Source organism: Bactrocera dorsalis, chromosome 3, assembly GCF_023373825.1.
Source record: "Bactrocera dorsalis isolate Fly_Bdor chromosome 3, ASM2337382v1, whole genome shotgun sequence".
Taxonomy (NCBI): Eukaryota; Metazoa; Arthropoda; class Insecta; order Diptera; family Tephritidae; genus Bactrocera; species Bactrocera dorsalis.
In genome coordinates this window covers 22,760,005-22,782,349 of record NC_064305.1, presented here as the reverse complement: position 1 = coordinate 22,782,349, position 22,345 = coordinate 22,760,005, and the positions used below count along the sequence as shown (strand labels likewise).

Sequence of the window (22,345 nt, the reverse complement as noted above, 5' to 3'; positions counted from 1 at the left end):
CGTTCTCGCTGGGTGATATGATTAATAAATCGTCCACGTAAACAGCGATGTAGCTGCTTTGATGCTGAGTCTGCTTGAAGTAAAGGCAAGCCTCGTGCTTGCTTTGTTTGAAGCCAATATTTTGTAGTACTTCATCTAGCGTCTGGTTCCATACGCGACCGGATTGCTTAAGCCCATATATAACTTTATTGAGCTTTAAAACTTTGTTAGGATGCTTTGCGCTTACGAAATTTTGTGGGTGCTGCATGTATACTACTTCATCTAATTTGCTGTTTAGATATGCGTTGGAGATGTCCGCTTGATGCATGTATAGCTTTTTTTCTTCAGCTATGGCGAACAACATACGAATGGTTTCGTAGCGTATTACAGGAGAGAAGATTTCACTGTAGTTGGTTCCCAATTGCTGTCCTTTTGCGACCAATCTAGATTTGAATTTTTCGATTTACCATCTCGATTTCTCTTTACTCGAAATACCCATTTCGAACCAATTGACTTTGCACCAGTAGGCAAATCAACCAACTCCCAAGTGTTGTTAGCTATAAGTGCATTGTACTCTGATTGCATTGACGCTTGCCAATTTGTTGCATATTGGCTCTGCAATGCTTCTGCGTTTGAGGTGTTTCGACATCATCAAAAGAATTCAAGTTATTTAACACGTTATACGCCTTTTTGGGTCTGCCTGGTTGACCTGTGTGTATAATTTTTTGACGTCCTGGGCCCCGTTGTTGCGTTTCTTGTTGATCATTATCACTAGCGCTGACAAACTCTTCTTCTTCTTCTTCTTCGTCGGAGTCGCCACACTCGTACTGTGGTTTATCGTTACAATTTTCAGATGTTGACTCACTTTCAACCTGATTTGACGTTGCATCTTCTTCGGAAGACGTGTGTGACTCAAGACGAATAATGTTTGCCTCAAAGTCATCATTTCGCTCTGATAAATTACATTTCTCAGATGTTACTGTGTCAAACTCACCTTCAACAAATTTGAAATCCCTGCGCTCTATCACCCTACGTTTATTGCGATCATACAAGCGATAAGCTTTTGCTGATATTGAATAGCCGACGAAAATATACTCTTTTGCCTTTGCTTTAAATTTGCCCGTTCTATTTTTATCTATAGCAAATGCACGTGAACCGAAAACTCGAAGATCTTTTACCGACGCTTTGCGATCTTTCCACACTTCGAAAGGGTACACCCATTTAAAGCCCTAGTGGGGCACCTGTTGCGCAGATATGCGGCCGTTTGTACAGCATCGGCCTATAGAAATTCTTCTAATTTCGCGTGAATCAATAAACTTTTCGCCATTTGCACTATTGTACGGTTAACGCGTTTTGTTGAGGCGTGTACGGAACAGTGTTTTGTCTTTTTATACCGCATTCATTTAAAAAGTTATTAAATTCATTGTTCATTGATTCAGTTCCGTTGTCACTACGCAAACATTTTATTTTGTTACCGGTTTGCAATTCAACGTAGCTTTTAAATAGTTTAAATTTCTGAAACACTTCTCCGCGCCTTGTCCTAAATTCGTAATAAGGCAGCGAAGACGGCGCTAATCTAAAAAAATAATGGTATCAGGCTCGTTTTTTCCTGCATTGTCGTAATTGCTATCGTAGGAATTGTCGTCGTATATCCCGTTGGGGTCTGATTCTACTGCGTTAGTAAAAAAATTTCGTTGTATTTTGCTTGGAGGGTGAGTTAGTTGTGCGGAAATCGGACGTTTCGGTGGTCAATTGTCCTAGAATGTATTGTGCCTATTCTGATAATTAATTTGTCTTGATCGTATTGGCTGGTCTACTTCCATTGGGGTCGGTGGTATAGGTGGTAAGTTCGGTCTGCTGTTAAAGGAGGTATTTTCTCTGGTAATATGGGGGTTGTTCGAGTAATTGTTGAACCTCGGCATGAATCCTTGGTTATTTTGCATATAGTTGGGAGAGTGTTGGTGATATCGATTTGATTGACGACCAAATGCTTGTTGGTCGAAATTTCGTCTGGGGGAATGGGAATACGTTAATTCGGGGTAAAAAGGTCTGTTGTTATTGAAATTATTAAAATTGTTATTTCGGGGAGGTCGTGGTGGTGGTTGAATATTGGGTTTGTGTGTATTGTTCGCGTGGTTTATTCTATATGTCATGTTGTCAAGTTTTTGACATAAATGCAATGCTTGTGGCAAGGTCGTCGGTTCTCTCATGCTGAGAAGACGAGGTAAATCGCCATTTAGTCCTCTAATAAATGTATCAAGAGCTTTGTCCCTATATGAGTTTGTCATAGTCCGTATGGACTCGTCACTTAACTCGAGACATGAAATTTTATCTAATATAAGTGAAAGGTGTTGATAAACTCTTTGATAGAAGGTCGGAATGTCGTCATAGCGTTGGACCAGAGTGGTCATCTGATATTCGAGGGTACCTATGTCCCTTTTATCTGAATAATGCATCATAAGGCATTTTCTAATTTGGCTCCAATCAAGTGGAGTATTATATGATTCTAGTGCGGTGTCGGCATCACCAGTTACTTTATGCCTGATCGTATGAAGTATTGCAAAATATTTAGGGGTATTCTTGACTCCCTCGTAGGCTTTAAAAATCCTGTCTACGCTCTTCCTCCAGGAGTTAAATTCTCCTGGTCGTCCTGAGAATTCCCTAAGGCATTTCACCATGTCCGGAATTTTATCTAGTTCATTTATATTGTTCGCGTTTAGTGTCACGCTATGGTCGGGTTCTGTAAAGTCTGTCACAGTTTGCGTACTCATTCGTTCGAGAACTTCTCGAACTATTGTTGTTATAAGAGTTGGGTTAGGGGTGGGAGGGTTTAAAGGATGGGTGGAAGGATTTGGAGGATGGGTGGTTTGCCCATAATCTAGCCTCATTTGATTTAGCTGCTCAATTAGTTCTTCAGTTGTGTCTGGCATTGTAATCTTTTCTTTTAAGTTAATTAGTTTTTTTTTTTTAAATCCTTTGCAATAGTATTTTTTTTGATAATATTTGAATCTTTTCGTAAAGTTTACGTTAATTTAAGGCTTTTTTTTTTTTTTTTTTTTGTGTCGGATAATTAATTTCTTTTAATACAAGTTCCGTATTCTTAATAATAAAATTCTTTATAATTTCTTTTTTTTTTTCTTGTTTGTGTCGAATAATTATTTTCTTTCAATTCAAATTCCGTATTCTTTATAATAGTCTTAAAATATAATATTTTATAAATCTTACATTAGGTTTTTCCAGCTTTCCATAGGATGTTGTGCTGCGCTCCGGGGTTGTCCCTTTTCTTTAACAGTACTGAGGTCCCTCGGCGTTTAGAAATCCCACGTTGTGCGTTGTAGCCGCTCGTTAGCAAAGTATTTATTGTATTTTTTGTTTTTCACACACTTTTTTTTTTTGTTTTTAACTCACGGAGCCTTACTTTTTTATTTTCAGGCTTTTTTCTTTTTTTTTCACAATCACTACCGTTCGCCACTCGCGGAGCCTTACTTTTTGGTTTTCAGGCAATTACTACTTACGCGCGCTGTCCCTGCTCGGGCGCCAGTTAAAAAACGTTTTGTTATGTTTAATAAAAAAATATATTTTGGGAGCTATGCTCCTTTATTGAATTCCACTTAAGAACTAACATTTACAATTAATTATACTTAACTCTAGACCTATGTTTGCCGCTGCAACGGGTACGGAGTTTGCTGACGCTGCGCTTCCCACAGGTTGGCACTTCGCTGACGTTGCGCTTCCCATAGGTTGCCACTACACGTGTCGCAGTCTCAGCGATTTAGTGGTATCATATTATTTTACTTTGTATCATATGATATTACTGCATCATATGATACTTTTGAATGTATGGGGTGCTAACTTATATAGCAGTAAGGTTTAAGTCACAACCCCGATTTTTGAGTGAAATTGTTGTAGCTTGTAACTGTGGAGTAGCATGCGATTCTAGGGCATAGTGGTTTAAACGATTTCTAATCAACACTGCCGTGCCACCATGCGCTTTTCCATCTGGATGATTTGTGACATAGACTCTAAATCCCGGAATATTGAAATTATTTTTATTTGTTAAATGAGTTTCTGATATAAGCATTACATCAATATTCTTTTCAGACAGAAATCTGATAATCTCTAATTTATGTTGGTTAACACCGTTAGCATTCCATATACAGATATTTAGTAAGCTCATATTTTACTTAATAAATTTTGCAGCATTTGATTACAATCTAGCAGATTGTATATAGGATGGGTCTCATTTTTTTTTAGTTGATTCGAATTCGGCAACAATTCAATTTTAAACGTTGGCTGTGGGACTTTGTTTCTATTAAATATATTTACAACTGTTTTAATTCCAAAACCACATTCCTCCAATGCTTCACTGGAGTCTACGGCGGACTCTATACCCTTGATTACAACAACTAGGCCCTTAGAGCTCTTCAGTTGATACGAACAATAATTTTTGTTTTTATTCGACAAAAATTTAACGATTTCCATGAAACTTTTTTCAGTGTAGGACTGAATTTTTGTTTCGTCTATATTGCCTTTTTTCAAAGGCACTATATGAAAATTGTTAGTGCCAACAATTTCACTTAAATTCGCAACAAGAGTATTACTGCTACGCTCGCGCAAATTTATCGGAGGTTGTTTGGCATTAACGACTGTGGTGGTGCCCTTCGCATCGCCGTTACACTTTTTATTTCCAGTAGTTGTGGTTGTTGTTGGGTCGACAAAGCTGAAGTAGGCATTTAAGGAATGCCTACGGCCTTGCTGATGAGGCTGCGAAGCACTCATTATTGTTTGTTTGATTTTTTGTTTTTTGTTTTCACTTGTTGATTCGTGCACTAATTGTTTATGTTTATTATTATTAATTTGTGTGCACTGTTTTAAATGTTTGTTTACAATTTATAAATTGTTTTTTTGTTTTGTTTTACTTTTTGATTGGTTTTATGATTAATTTTTTTTTTGTAAAGATTGAATTCACGGAGCGAGTTAAATAACACGACCGTACTCTTTGAACACTCTCTTGTTTTCTTTCTGGCAATGGAAATCCGACTTCATCTTTAAGAGCATGTTTGAATTGTTGAATAATTTCTTCGATTTGCTCTGTTTTGTATTTCAAATCTATTTTATTATTGTTGAGCGGCTCCTTTTATAAAAAATTCTCAGCCTATGTTTTTGAATTAATTATCAGACCAACGCATAACACATAATAAGTGCGTTGGTCTGATCTAAAAGTACACGTATATAGGCGGTTATATTTAATTAAAAGCGTTAATTTATTTATTTGAATTATGCACTTATAGCTTAATACAATTGTCCTTAACGTATGATATAACCGGAGCGTCCGCTCTGGTTGATGCCAAAACTGAAACTGTTTGATCGTTCGTTAGAGTCGGTTAAGCTAATAATCGTTCTTTGTCTCTACTTGTTCGTTCGTTGTCTCGTCTCATTTCTGTAGAAGCAGGGTTGTTATCTGTTACGTTCTTGTTCTGTAGCAACAGGGTTGTTATCTGTTACATTCTTGTCACGTCAAAGCTACGTCCACTTCTGGTCCTACGTCCGTCTGTCACTCCCACTAGTATTACTTATCAGCAAATGAATTTGTATTTAGCCGTTTTGAAGTTATTGGTGTTGTCATAGAGTTGTCGTATAGCCATAACGACAGTATATTTGAAGCAATTTCACAATCTTATATTAAGGTGTACTATCGATTTTTTAGTACATATACATTAAGCAATCGATACCAAGTTGCGTAAAGATGTTGTTTGTAATTAAGTTACAATTAATTGAAAAATGAATGAATGAATTGAAAAATATATGATCAGCTGCGTTTAATCGCCAACTGTTGCTACTCCTTGAGATGTGAAGTTGGCTGCTGCTTGCTAGCATCACGCAGGGTGTTGCCAACATTACATGTATACATGTGATCATGCATCTCTGTTGCGCTCATTCAGCAGTGTCATATAAATTATATACACTTGTGCTCACATAATTAAGTCACGCCAGTAACAGAACGAAAGTTTATTCAAAGCAACTTCTATGGTACAGGAATGAAACTTAATTTTACAAAAAATGAAAGTAATTTTAATTCAGTTCAAAACAGAATACTTATTTTTTATTTAACTTCTAAAATAATAAAAATATTGCGTTCATTCGCTTAGCCCATCCATGTTGTTGTGCTCATATAATTAAGTCACCTAAAGAAAAATGTAGTTATTCGAAGTATACGACATTTTTTTGCAGTTTTACCTTACCTAAGACTAATACTTAGTTGGATAACCTTTATTACGTAGCACCTCAGTACATCGCTTAGGCATTGTTTGGACTAAAGTAGCACATTGAGCGGGACTTATTTTGTACCACTCTGCCTGTATTATTTCCCATAAAGAATCTTTGTTGCGAGGTTTTCGTGCAGCTACGGCTCTTTTTATAATCCCCCATAGGTTTTCTATGGGGTTTAGGTCCGGACTTTGAGCTGGCCAATCCAGAATTTTAATATTTCGACTACGTATCCAAGATTTAACGACCCGCGAGCAGTGTTTGGGGTCGTTATCGTGCTGGAAAATCCAAGCTAACGGTAAGTTGTCCACATAATCACCGTCTAAATTGTTCTCCAGTATTCCTTTGTACATTTCACCTGTCATTTTCCCGTCTATTTTAACAATCGGGCCAACGCCTGATGACGTGAAGCAACCCCACACCATCACTGATGAACCACCATGTTTCACGGTTTTTTTAGTGTATTTCGGATTGAGTTCTTGCAAAGGGGGTCGTCTTACATATGGTTTCCCATCATTACCAAATGCATTAAATTTGGATTCGTCACTCCAAACCACCAAATTCCAAAATTTAGAGTCCTCCCAGAGATGGTCTTTAGCAAACGCTTTTCGCTTTTCAATATTTTTTTTTGAAACGTTAGGTTTTCGTCTTGCTAAACGGCCATTCAATGAATTTTCTTGTAGTCGTCTTCGTACAGTTTGCGCAGATATTTGTACGCCGTGGTATTCCTCTAATTGAGCCCTAATTTCTGTGGAGGTTAAAAATGGGTCAGACTTACTTAGCCTTACTAAGGCCCTATCGTCAGAACGGGTGGTCTTTCTTGGCTTTTTACGCGGTAAATTTTCAAAAGTCTTATTTTTTTTATAAAATTGAACAGCGTTATTAATTTTGCCTCGAGAAAATCCTAAAACATCTACAACTTCGGCAATATTTTGATATTTTTGAAAACATTCCCATATGATCCTTCTTTCGCTTGAAGTTGTGCTTTTATTCTTAACTTAATAATAATTAAATAACTTAATTTAGTAAAAAACAACAATACTTATGTAAATTGTGGCGAAAAAATTTAAATTTACCCGTTTCAAACAGAATGACTTAATTATGTGAGCACACTTTTATTGACAATAAATAGAAAATTCATTTAAACTCTCCCAAACAAAAATACTTGAATGCGCTGTAAATCGGTGGCGTTCCTAGAATAACGGAACTTTTTGCTCGCGCAATATTAGGGATGTTGCATAAAGAAATATACCTTGTTTTTTTACATGTTGTAAAAAAGTACTGAATGACTTAATTATATGAGCACAAGTGTATGTAAAAATATAGCTGAACTGCTCCAAATATTCCTACTTTTAAAATTTCTTAAGTTTTCAAACAAAACCTTTTAGTTTTTAAATTATTAATTTTATAATTTTTCATACATATTTACATAAATTTTATTATAATAAACTATATTAAGGCTAACATTGTTATTTAGACAGTATATTTAATTAAAAAATAATAATTATCATCTGAAAAAAGATTAATTAAAGAAAAGCATTGTTAATACCTTAACTTTATTAAGATTATTTTAAGAAAAACATTAATTATTTCTTATCCAATAATATTATATGATTACGATAAAACCAATTATATTAAATAAAGATTAAATAAATATTAAGATGTTAAGCGAATTTTTATTAATATTTTAAAACACCATTTTCTAAATCAAAAATCCACTTTTAATTTTAGAATTAATTTTATTATTATTCTTCTTCTTAATTGGCTTAGACACCGTTTATGCGATTATAGCCGAGTCATATCATAGTAATAGTAGTATAATAAAAAAAATCTTAAAATTAAATTTAAAAAGTTCTACTTCCTTATATTACGCCGAATTTACTTATAGCGATTGTGGCTTAAACTAACAAAATATCTTATAGCTGAAATTGTTCACGTGCATACTTGCAAATGCAGCTATATATAAAATATTAATAATTAAAAAGGTGAACGTATCTAAATAGATTCATATTTACCGAGAGTGATATCCACTATTTTTAATTTAGTTAAAGCCCTTTTTCCCGCTTTTTCATCGCAGTTGTATAGCCACACCAACTCGTCACTAAATAATGACTGCTTTGCCTTCTCCACGGGCCCCATTTAAAACATAATAATTTTATTTCAATAAATACCTTCTCAGCTAGAGCGCTTTCTACAGCTGAAAGCCGATTTATAATGTCTTCTTGACGAAATTCTATTCTACCAAGGGTGTCAAGGATGTTCTGCAGTACCAACGCAGTATCGCCACTTTTATTAGGTTGGAGTTGAGTGGCCATACGTTGCGAATGGGGTTCAGCGATACGAAATCGACTTATTTCTTCTCCTATGAAGAAAGTTACAATTATTACAATGAAAAACATATAAGTAAAATAAAGTAATTTTACCATCTCGCTACCGTGCGCTAATGCTATGTAAAATTATAAAATAAATTATGAGGAATTCAAATAAATTTATTCCCTTTGAAATAGAAAAATACTTATATTTTAAATCTACTCTTTTAATAATTTGAATGTCCTCATCTATACTAGAATACCTAAACCAGCTGAGGACACCAAAGGCTCTCTGAAAACATCACCAACTTTTGTCAAAATAAAACAACGAAAAGTATCTGGTTGATTTTGTTGGTTGACAATTTTCAAAGACCCTATTTTATTGCTAAAAAAGAAACTATCTTTATCTTTTTGCAATTAATAATAAACCTATCTATTTGAGGAATTTTGCCAGAAGCTGTAAAATTTCGTAAGACTTGTTTGCCTTGACGTATAGTGCGTTGAGTTCAACTCTTTTTATTTCCAGAGTATAAATAGACTCATCTTCGGGTTGGTTGTAGTAGTGCTCCTCAATATATTCAAATAAATCGGAAATACAAAACTTGAATTCTTCCATTATTGATAAAAAATCCTCTTAGCTTTTTTTTTCTAAACGTCTGTCGGTGCCCAAGCAGAGAGTCCATCATGAGGTTCCAAATATATGAACCCATTCTCAGCTTAGTTACATGGGTTTCCTCGGGCAAAAAACGGTCTTTTTTCAATAATTTTTTCTTTCAGGATCATCTGAATCATTTGTATCACGCGATCCCAGCTAAGTTACTTGAAAGTCCCCTTGAAGTCAACAAATATGCCACGTAAATTTTACCACTCAAAGTCACTGTGTTCAAATATCATTGAACAAGCTTACTTATAGCAAAGCCGAAATATTATTAAAAATAAATATCTCGAGCTGCCCAAACAGAGAGTCCATCATGAGGTAGGTTCCAAATATAATAAATGAACCCATCCATGCTGAATAGGGAAGCTTTTCTGTCTGAAAAGTAACTCCGACAAAGAGTAATTTCCGGACAGCCAAGTTCCAAGTTCACAAATCTTTCAAAGAATTTTTTTTCTCGAGGTCACTTATTCGAATTCTCTAGTGGTTTGCTTTGTTTTATGAAAATTACTTTTGGTTATATGAACCAGACTGTCGTGGCAATTGTTTCGATTTGGAATCTACGGATGACTTCTGGGTCCGCACTCGTATAAGCCAAAAGAAAGTAGTACCTCTGTCAAAGTAGCAATCAAAATCAGGGTCCTTATTAGCTTAGCCGTGAGAGTCTGAAAATATTGCAGCGCATATTTACTTTATGGGAAGAAATTTCGGAATATTTAGTTTTAAGCTTCTTAACTTCGCAGCGTATTGGTAAGCACAAAGCTGGGGAATGCTGAAGTTGAACAAGTAGAACGGTAAAGAAGGACGAATGTGGAGCTGTCACTTAGTAAGTATTTACAGTAGTGTTCGAAAATACATAAAAAATGTGACAAAAGCAAATTGTTTGCAGAAACTCAAAACTGCACATTAAAAAATTGTGCGTATTAGTTACTTGAACACAATATCTCAAAAGTTTTCAATAAAAATACTGTAATATTTAGTAAATCAGTAGTTAATATGAGCCAAAAAATGAAAATTATTTTAAAACGCAAATTAATAAACTTAAATGTATTTTTCAAATTGACTCTTCATGCATAATATGTATGTGTATCTACCAGGGTTGGGCATTTTTGCACTACCACTAATTTGCACTACCACTAAATATTTAGTGATAGTGAAAAAAAATGCACTATCACTAAACCTTTACTTTACAGCCATCCATAAGTGCTAGTACATCATTTCTCGAATTCGATGACGAGTCCACAGGTATTCGATTTAAAGAAACCAACCTGCGAAATTTTTGTAAATAACTTCCTTTTTCAGATGAAAATCAATGTATACAAGGCGGAGCTGTAGCAACCGAAGTAACTTTGTACTTGAATGACGCTGATAGAAGCATTGATGCTTTGCACCGCTTTCCTAAGGACTGTACCGAAAAGAAACTGCACACAATTTTTTATTTGTAACTTAACGGATTTTATTAATTTTTGCTTGTAACTTTTTTAATAACAAATAAAATAGTAGGGGAGCCCAAGAGGGGATTTTTGCAGTTACTTAAGCGTGTCAGAAAACTATATGGGGAGAAACATTGTACCCTTTTATGTACCCCTACCAAATATGAGCCCTTAATATGGAGGCGTGCGTTGGGAGGGGTTCGTCAGATTAGAGAAAAAAAATCGATCCTTCGGGAAACTCGAGCGCGTCAGATTAAGAGATGGTATGTTAAATGCATGAAGACGAGTGTATATTTCAATATTCTGACAGTTTGAGGGTGGCTTAGAGAAATAGCAGGGTGACAAATCTGTAAAAAAAAAACGTCACCTTGAAATACTCGAGCGCGATAGATTTTTTTTTAATTTTAAAGGTAATTCTGTCAGAATCACGAAAATCATATAATCTGACAATTTCCGTGGGGCGATACAGGTAAAATCGTCGATAAAAGGTCAAGCGTACTAATCACCATAGCGTGGTTGTTGTTAGTAAACGCTTGACACTTTTGTTTGTTTCGTTCGTTTACAGCGATCAGTTTTACATCCATTGTAAAAATGAGTGACGTTAGTGTCAAATGTGTTTACTGTGGCGAAGAAACGTATGAAAAAAAAAGTTTATTCCACAAACTCTAAATTTTTTTTATTAATATTTAGATCTATTTTCATATTAATAAATTATTCAATTTTCTATACATATACATATGTATATGCATACAATATACATAATACATATAATATTGTATACATATACATATATATACATATGTATACACTGTTTTTATTACATCCTGTAACAAAAAAAGGAACCAAACAGAATTCTTCCACTTTTAAATCGTCAGATTAACGATATGCCTCTATATAATTGTCAGATTATCTTTTGGGAAGACTCTGACATCAAGTTCATCCCACTGTATAAAAATCTGACGCGCTCGAGTATCTCAAGGTCACTTTTTTTTACAAGTTTTAAAATCAATAAATGACCTTTGTCCACGTCGAAATTGTCAGAATATTAAATGGTACACTTTTTAGAGGTTCATTAACATTCGCTTAGAAAATCTGACGCGCTCGAGTAACTTATTTTTTTTTTTTTTTTAACCTGTCATTACGGCCTTCAACCCTGACTTGATTGTCAGATTAATATATATCGACTATCAGAAATACAATGCGCGTATATACCATAAATGACTGACGCGCTTGAGTATTTTCATGTGACTGTTTTTTTTTACATTTTTGACACCAATTTCCCGCTCTTCTCCCCACTAAAATGGAAAACTTCACCTAGACTTTCTTTTTATTTAAACGTTATCTTGACAATCTAGTAAGTCTCCATGACGCTCCAGTAACTGCAAATTTAGCACTCCGGGCTCCCCTACTAGAAGAGTTTTTATCCACTTTTCATTAAAACTAGTAAAAAAAAAATTATTCTCTTAATTTATGCCGAATTTTTTGTTTAATTCCCTTCATTAAATTCTGCACACCTTCTTTTGTAACGGCTCGACTTGCTTTAAGCCAGTTTTTTTTAAATTCGTTGACGTTTTTGGCAACTCGATGATCCTTTTTCAAATTTCGTTTGACAATTGCCCAATATTTCTCTATCGGGAGAAATTCTGGAGCGTTTGGAGGGTTCTCCTCTTTTTTAACAAAATTGACATTGTTATCCTTCAACAAAGCCAGAGTAGAATGAGCATAGTGCACTGTGGCTAAATCAGGCCAAAATATTGTTGACACGATGTGTTTTTTATAAAATGGTATTAGGCGACGGTTTAGACACTCCTTCTTATAAATGTCGGCCGATATTGTCCCCTTTGTGAAAAAAGGAGTGGTCTTAAGGCCACAAGAGCAAATAGCCTGCCAGATGAGTACTTTCTCGCCAAATTTTTCTATTTGAATTGTTGACACTGACTGGTTGTATAGAACACTTTTTGTTTTGTATAGAATTGGAGACCTGGTAATGTTCTTGAGTCCATTTTTACGTATGTTTCATCGTCCATTATATTACGCCATTTACACTGACTTTAAACCGTTTTGCAAGCTTTCTGTATGAAATGCTTTTTTCAGTGCAGTAATTGTGCACAATTTGCTTACGCACGTGCTCTTTGATTCGACCCATCGCGAAAATGAAATAACAAATTACGGAGAAAGAAAAATCAATAGAAGCAGAACTGATCACGCTTTCCAACGGTACTTACCGCACTGTGATCAACCAGCTAGTTCGTGAGAAATATTGAATTGAAAGTGTGCAGTTTCTTTTCGGTACAGTCCTTATTATAAAAAAAAAATTTTTAATACAACACACCTCTTCCTTCCTCTACGCCAGTGGAAAGACTTTTTTCCTTTGCTGGAATTGTCAATCGATCCACAAGGCAAAATCTCACCGACCGTAATTTTGAAATGTTGGTATTAAAAAAAGCACATAAAAAATGAATTATGTTTTCCTAATTTTGGTGCGGCATAATTAGAAGTCTCTACTCAAATATATGGTTTATTTTGAATACATTGCCTCATACTGCTTCAGCTTATACATATATGTACATACATAATCTTATTTTTATTCTTCAAGAAACAGTGTTATGTTACTGAAAAATGTTTATTATCACTAAGGGTTTTCACTATCACTAAAGATTTTCACTATCACTAAATATTTAGTGGTAGTGCAATTTGTTTTTCACTATCACTAAAGGTTTAGTGGTAGTGCATTTTTTTTTCACTATCACTAAATTTTCAGTGATAGTGAATTTTGCTGTTTAACTACCACTGAAGAAGTAGTGCTAGTGAAACCTTATTGCATTTATTTTTTAGTGCACTATGCCCAACCCTGGTATCTACTTTCAGAATACCTTGCACAACCAAATACATATTGAATTAATGAAAATATATTATATAATTTTTTTTTAATTATACATGTGTATATTTTGTCTACACTAATATATACCTAAACCTTTTATGTAAAATCCATTACAATTTCACTATATACCATACATACATACATATGTATGTTAATATATTTGAGTACTTTTGAAAATGAAAAGTGATAGTTTACAATTTCGTGTTTCTTTCAGCGCAGACGCACACACGCCTTCAAGTGATTATACTTATATCGGTATTCTGCTTGAGACGATTGTCTCATGTCTCTAATTGTCACAAACTTCATTTAGTGACTCTGTTAGTCAGGAGTCTCATTTGGGATTTCTGGCACATACCGTATATTACTATACATTATCCTACTTTACTGTGTCTGCCAGAATACCAAAATGAGACTCCTGACTAACAGGGTCACTAAATTACTATTGTGGCAATTAGAGACATGAGACAATCGTCTCACGCAGAATACCGATATTAGTTTGTTATTTAACACCTCCTTCCCACATACACATACATAGCAAATAATGTATAGGCGCTTGTGTGTGCGTGCAGCGACAGTAGATTAATCAGTTTGTGCGCTGAGCATAGGATCATCTGTAGGATGAAGGCATACAGTATTACTCGAAAACGAAAGTAAAACCGAACAGAAATGTAATTTCGAAAATATGCAAAAAAAAAAAAATGTGAGACCACATCTTTTTGAGTTCTTGCAAATCAGGTAATATTATTTTGCATTATATGTTTTAATCTATTTGAAAAAATCAACCCACGTATATTCAGATAAAAATTTGTAATGACCAAACAATTTGATCATGCAAATATTAGTGAGCCGAAAGAAGTGCGTAGAGGTGTGATAGGAATTAAAGTGATGGTTGTGTACTTTTTTTCAAAAATGTATTTATGGTATTCATTATTCTATAAACATATGAATTTGTATTTTTTTTAATAACCGCTAGAATTTTTGTGCAAATTGTGAGCATTAAAATGTAAGGACCACATTTGTATTGAATTTTTGTTGAATATATATTATATTTTGTAAGGGTTAGAAACAGTACTAGGACACATAACAGTCCCGAGTGTGATCTCCCGCCATCTTCAGTGATTAGACGGCTGAAGGACCTTACCTAGGCTAAAGCGTGTGTGATGAACTACATATTTGATGCATTTTTAATTCTTAGCCACCGCTTTAGCTTTTATCTTATTATCCATAACAACTCAAGAATATTGCCCTAACGTCTCAATCCGAGTAATAGTTTCGAAGATACAGCCTTGAGAACTTGTATGCTCGAGGCTAGCTAGCCTAAGTGCGCCGTCTTTAAACAGATTTTTGTCGAAACTGTTTTTGAAATCGGTTGCCAAGATTTCTCAAGAACTATTCAATCCATCAAGTTTTACACAGGTCTTTGAGATACAATTCTTAAAGACATGAACGAAGGTTTTTTTTTCGTTTAAACTATTTGAAAAAATATCGTGAAATTTTCATTTTGTTTTTTTTTTGTAAAAATGTCTGCTAAAAATTCACATTTCAGTTTTTTCCTTTGTCCAAGTTCTAAGTTAAGGTTTCAACTAAAGCACGTATTTTTTTTACTTTAGATGTTCCTGTAAGGAGTTATCCTGCCTACGCGGGCGTATCTTTTTTCCGAAGGTTCACTGGAAATGGCCGAGTTTAAAATATTTTTTTCCAAAAATTTCAGAATTTCTTTGTTAATAGTGTATATTTGTAATAATAAAAAATTCTAATAAAATATTTAATTTTTATGAGAAAAAATTGTGGAAAAAGGCTATTTTTACCCGAAAAAACCCATGTAACCCCATAAATGAGTCGACCTCGAAAAAAATCATACTTTCATTTTTTTTAGATCGTTCAATTTACTACAAGAATACGTTTTAATTTTCACTTTACAATAGTTTGTTCAAATGCACTAAACATCCAAACAGAATACTAACTTCTTCTTCATTCTTCGTCATTTTGAACACATACTTATTAATGTTAAATTTGTTTGTTTGTTTGTTTTTTCCATTGAGATTCAAGGGATTGTGACGCGCAATACATAGCCTATCCAATCCAAATGTCAACCTCACCTACGCGCGGTGAATCTTGTTATTGTATATAGCAGGCGAGGCTCTGGCGATTTTTAAAAGACTACTAAATCACATGAAAAAAATTAGAAACTCAAAAAGCATCCAAAAATGTTTGAAGATTTTGGCCCTCCAGCTAATCGAGGCTGCCATATAGACCATAAAAAAATATCAAAATATTTAAAAGAAATATAACAGTAATATTAATTTGACTACTACCGATCTGTGCCGTGAGAACTCATAAAAAATGGACAATAACTAGATGACGAGAGAGAGAAACACAAACGTAATGGATACCAGTAAAGAGATGTGTTTTCTCTTAAGGCCTATATTTCTCAAATAGTTTCTAGCGAATGTTACTATATTTGCGACTCTTAACATCATGCGGATTCGCAGCAAGCCGCAACCTGCTTGACACGGATCGAATCAAGCGAACATAAAAAATACTCGGCTCGAATGCAGAGCAGTAGAAATATTATTATATTTTGTTTTTTGAAAATCGACTTAGCATCGTTACGAAAAATCCACAAAATATTATAATTTGTTGCAAGGCAAGGCGCTATATATAATTTGTGAAATACTCTTGGCGTAATTCCTTTGGTCATAACCACACACACAGGAAACGTATACGATTTGCTGGCTGCAGTGACCAAGGGGCGAAAGCACATAAGCTATGTTAAAGTTATTAGTGTTGTTGTAGTCCACTAAATATACTTCGTTACACACTATTGGAGAGATAATGCCATCAGATGAATGAAATGGGAACTATGTTATACACCTTTATATATGCTGCATCCATTGAGACAATCGACGCAAAAGAAGGCAAAAAGGCAAAAAATTATATTATTGATATTATAGTATGTTCTAACAATAATTGAAGAGTGGCAGTTTTTATTTGGCTATGACTACAGCTTACTCGCTTCACTTATGTATATTCAAATGAAACATTTGTGGAATCCTGCTATGGTATTTAATCGATACATAACAGAGATCACTTTGGTCACGTTGAACCAAAAAATACAGTTATGTGAGCGATACTGCTAAAGTAAGAGTGCCTTTGGGTTATAAATGGAAGTCGTTTTCCTTTTAAAGACCCGGCTTTCTTGAAACAAACTTGAGATAAAGGCAAGGCCTTCTTGCCTTCCCGTAAACGAGCTCAATAACCCTCGGTCTGTTATAGTTCCGGTTACCTATACCTGGTAACCGGGGATCCTTCACTTCATAAACAAAAAAAAAAATATTTTCCTGGAGAAAAGCACGAAGATTTGCGCTGCGCTACGTAATACTTTATAAAGTTTTCCGACATCGTCCGCTGCTTTTACTGTTTCGTGCTGTAAATCATAAAACTATAGAAAAAATTTCAAAAGCTGAATCTAGAAGACGCTAGTAAACTCCCGAAGCTCGAAAACTTTTCTAAGGATTAACTTAATAATGAACTGCAGAACACCGTTATAACGATCATAGACATGAATCCTTCAAGGACTCCATCACAAATATAAACAGCGCCTAAGAACTATCGAAAATGGTAAGTGCATACTAGTTTATTTTACACAAAATATATTATATAAATATGGAGGGCTTTGTTTCTTAATTTAACTAAATTAACTTATTAATGCAAAATAATATTTATTATAAATTTTGAACAATTCATATTTTTAGATGCCAAAATAGTGTCAACAAAAAATCTTGCCGTTCTAGTTTTTAATTTTACAGTTCATAAATTTAAAAAAAATTGAATTTCCAATAAATAATAAATTTCAAATCGAAGTCGATTATATTTTATACCCTGAAAAAGATGTATTAAGTTTGCCATGATGTTTGTTACATCCAGAAGAAAACGTAGGAAACTTTATAAAACACAGTATGCATTTTGACAAAAAAGTACCAGGAAACTGTTAATAAAACGCAAAATATTTGATTTTTTCATCAATAATTATTTTGTCGCCTTCAAAGTAATCCCCACCTGATGCAATACACTTTTGCCAACGATTTTTTCTTTCACTTTTCATAAGCACTTTTTGGGATGGCATTCAACTCCTTCAACGAATTTTGTTTTACATATCTCTTCGATCGACTGGAAACGAGAACGGAACGGCAATTTCAGTTTCAGGAACAAGAAAAAATTACACGGAGCCAAACCTGGTAAATACGGTGGTTAATCGATGGTATTCATTGCGTTTTTGGCTTTAAATTCGATCACAATTGTACTCTTATTGAAAAAAATTCAGCTTTATCGGGATGAGACGAGTAAAAACGCGTTTATACTCAAAATATTCACTAAAATTATTCGAACGAACTTGCGAGAGATGTCTACTCTCTTGCCTGACAATTTTCATGCACCATATCCTTCACTTTTTAATATTTTCAACAGTTGAAGAGGAGGAAGGTCTTCCAGAACGAAGCATGTCTTCAAAGATCCCTCGACAGTTTTTTAAGGCCTTGTACCAGTCATGGGTCTTTGGTTTTTGAATCACCGTAAGCGTTTTCCAACATTCTCAACAATTCTCCACACGACATTTGATTAGAAATACAAAATTTGAAACAAATTTTTTGTCGGATATTTATATTCATTTTAAAAATCGCAACGGACTTCTGAGGTGTACCGAGACAGTTCGCGCATAGTAATTAAAGATAGTCCTACCAACTTAGCAAAATAGATTTTTTTTTTGAAATATCATTTACCCGGGAAATTTAATTACAATTTCCAGGTGCTTTTTGGTCCCGATGTATATATTTTCTTAAAATTCCGAATTGTATATTTTCTATGTTGTATATTTTATTTTTGCAATTAAATTATATTTTATATTTCAGATTTACTGAGTGTACAAGTGTGAACATACCCTAATTAGATCGTGAACCCTACGAGATAAATTCAACATAACCTACAATGTGGAAATTTTAGTAAATAACATGTCTTAATGAATATCAACTATATCACATACATCTACAAATAAAATCAACAAGCATAAGGTAACGATAGATATAAGTATTTAGAAAGCGACGGAAGAAAACAAAATTAAAAAATATTACTTAAAATTAAAAAAAAAATTAGAGAATGTTTTCATGACAAATTAAGTAAAAAAAATAATAATTAAATACATAAACTGAGGCTAGAGTTTTGTAAAACGTTAAGTACATATGCATATAACGTTAAAAAAAATATTTTATAAGTATATTTTTAAAATCTTTCGAAACTACCGTTCTGACTATTCAATGTTTAAAATCTTTGAATTATTTTTTCGAGTGTTGTATAGAATAACTTAGTGAATCCGCACTTTAAAAAACTTTTATTGAATGAGCTAAATTCTTACAAGTACATACATAAATATGTATATATACAATAAGTATCAGCTTATATGAAAAATTATGTGTAGATATCGATAAAATTGTAATATAAAAAAATGTCAAAAAAGAATGGTTTTCAAACCATAAGTTGTGAAGAGTCAATGCGAAAACTAATCTGAAGAACATTCACTTTTTTAGTCGCTGAGTTTCAGTGAGAATAATATTGTCTAAACTTATTCCGTTACACCACTAATTTTTATATATCTAATTTAATATTTATATGAAATTTACTACCTGCATTATTTTCCAATTGAAATTTTGCAACAATGAACTAAATAATAAGTAAGTTGCCATAATGTGACTTGAAGAAACAGTGCAACCTGCCGATTACGGCTTCAAATTTGATTTATTTATATACTTAATTTATTTGTTTGTATTATTATTAACATTTTTCACGTCATTGAAGAAGTTTACGATCGTTATTTCCCGATTTTGCCATTAATGAGTGGTTTTGATCTTACACTGTACTGCCAGGCGTATGTGTTTTAATTAATATATTCCATAATAACAGTTAAAAAAAATTATTTCTAATCGGCTCTGACGCGCCCTGGATGGAGTCTTGTTATTGTCATACTTTGTGTTGGTGTTTTATATCGCTCGCGGTTGATGTTTAATATGGCAACAGCAATCTTACCCTGTCGAAATTTTCGTTGAGCATCGAAATGGCTGTCGAACAGAATTTACCTATCGACAGCGTAGCGTACTGAATCGAAATTTGTGAAAATGTAGATTTTTTTTTATTTATTGCTTTATGGTAACAAATAATTAATTTATACTATTTTTGTTAATTTTATGCATTTTTTAATTATATTTAAAACGTTCTTAATATACGATTACTAATTGCTGCTGCTTCCGAGTCAGATTCAACTTCAATGACTCCACCATGACTGTCGTTTGCCTCATTAGGAAATTCTTCAGGAGAAATTTCGACTTTATAAAATATGCAATTGTTGTGTAAAGCTGCACAAACATTAATAATTCGTGTCGCCTTTTTTGGAGAATAGTGGAGAGCTCTTGCTTGTAACAAACATCTGAATCTATTTTTCAACACTCCAATAGTGCGCTCTACTATATTTCTTGCTCTCGAATGTTGTGTATTGTATCTGCTTTCTGGAGATCTTTCTTCAGAATTTCTAAAAGGTGTCATCAAATAAGTTTTTAGAGCGTATCCAGCGTCTCCTATTCAGAAAAAAAATGATTCTAAAAAATATAACGTTTTGCTTTTTTAGTCAAACATATATGTACCAAGTAGCCAAGTATTGCGAAGACCATTTTCGACTTGCTGTTCTAAATATGCTTTCAATGCTGACATGTTGAAAATCATTGAATCATGCGTTGCCTCCGGATTCTTTGCATTTATATACCGTACGTTCATTGTATGATCACAAACCTGTAATTAATATAAAATCCAAAAATGCTCAACTACAGATTTACGATAAACTTGTATGCATACTTACAATCATAGCATTAATGCTATCCTTTTCTGTTGTAATATAAATGCTGCAACTCCTTTTTGGGAGCCACAATTTTGATGTGTGTACCATCAACACAACCGATTACCCCAGGAAATCTGGTATTACTATAAAAATGTGATTTTGCTTGTTGCATTTCAGCCTCGGTATAATTGAATTGTATCCATCTTTGGCAAATGAAATTCTCCAGGGCATCGAGTACCTCAGATAGTACCACATACACCGTGGGCTGTGCAAGTCCAAGCATGTTTTCATTCCCTATGCTAAGTTGATACGATCCCTGAGCACAAAATCGTAAATCTGTTGCCAATTTTAGTATATTGGGAATAGATTTCGCTCGTGTGCATCGCTGCAGCATCTCCTCTGTAGCGGACAGCAAATCAACAAACGCCTCTTTCGACAAACGGAAGTTTTTTATAAATCTACAAATAAAATTTCCTAAATGTTGAACATGTAGAAACCTCTAACAAATAGCATTGTACTTACGTAGCGGAATCCAATTCCAAAGGGTTGGAAGCGTCCCTTAGCTTCTTTCTATTTCTAGCCAATTCCAGTAAGCTTTCATCCTCCTCTGAAGAATCGCCAAACCACAACTCAGTCGTAGTCTTATTTTATTTTAACTTTTATTTATATTTTCTTTATTTATAAAATATTTGTTAGTTTTACTTTCACACTTCGTAAACAAAACGCTTTTAGTTTTGACACCATACTATCGTGAACGTTCAAAATGATTGCAATTCACAATAACGCCAATCTTCATCGAATGAGCGTCGTAATACCAAATGCAAATTCGTTCGACCAGCATTTTCGATCGTTGTCGAAGATCGAATGCAACTCATAATAGGGGCCTATGCCTATATACTCTACTCGTTGTGAGAGTATATACTCGCTGATCTCTTCAGCTACCGCACGACACTGTTTGAAAAAAGACCTTTTTAATGAATTTTTTTAGAAAAAATTATTGCTGTAGGTTTATTTTACTTATTATTATATGAAAGTGCAACATTTGAAGGATACTTAAAAAAAGTTTTATCGAAAAATAGCGAGGAATAACGGATTTATCGTCGATCTCTGCATGTCGATCTCAAAAAATTTAACTCCTACGCAATTGCACCTTTTGTTTTTTTAAGAACGTATAAATAATTTCTTAATTCTATGCGCAAATTAAGAATAATATTTAGTTATTATACAAAAAAATATATTTCCCTTGGATTCCTCCCTCATATACTTATATGTATATGTCGGAATACCATTGTCTTCGTTAGACCTGGTTATAGCGTAGCGAGTTTCGGTTTCACACTTACACTTCACAATATTATCTTACTTCACAATATCTTCCCACTACTAATTCTAGAAACCGACTTAACAAGATCAAGTCTTCAACTCGACTGCCTCTTTGTACGTCGTTTTCTTCCTTTTAAACTTACCACCGAACCACGCTCGACGATAGCGACGTCACACTGTCGTCCCGCTAAAACGGTACTCCTTGAAGAGGCGACATGCAGACAACCACACTTGATGGTAGCGACGCCACGCTGTCGCCACGCTAAAGCGGTACTTCTTGAAGTGACAACTAATCACAGCACAATTAGCGGCTGATGGAATAATGAGGAACTTAGACTTCTAATGAAATTCCCTAAACTGTATACACATACACTCACACACGCATACCAATATCCACACATTATTAGGGTGCGCCGACATATATATTATATGTTTACACAATGAACATTACTGGCTATGCCTAAGATTAAATTCAAACTGAGGACAAGAGTTGTATTCGCGTCTCTCTTTTATAGTAGTGCAGTCAACTCGTGTCGGCTTCTGATTATCTAATTCCGGTGGCGTGATATCTTGGATGATGTCATGCTTGTTTACTTGTTGGTCACGTGGTGACTGTATATTCTT

At 34.1% G+C, this 22,345-nt stretch overlaps 2 long non-coding RNA genes across 2 annotated transcripts; both read left to right on the top strand.

The window, feature by feature from the left end:
* The first annotated feature begins 3,036 nt into the window (after positions 1-3,036).
* On the top strand, positions 3,037-7,564 carry LOC125777784 (uncharacterized). The gene is made up of 2 exons (XR_007422395.1): positions 3,037-3,686; positions 3,720-7,564. It is a non-coding gene; the product is annotated as an uncharacterized LOC125777784 (long non-coding RNA).
* A 7,832-nt stretch (positions 7,565-15,396) lies between these two features.
* LOC125777779 (uncharacterized) lies at positions 15,397-18,668 on the top strand. Its single transcript, XR_007422390.1, has 2 exons — positions 15,397-17,145; positions 18,432-18,668. It is a non-coding gene; the product is annotated as an uncharacterized LOC125777779 (long non-coding RNA).
* Positions 18,669-22,345: the final 3,677 nt, after the last annotated feature.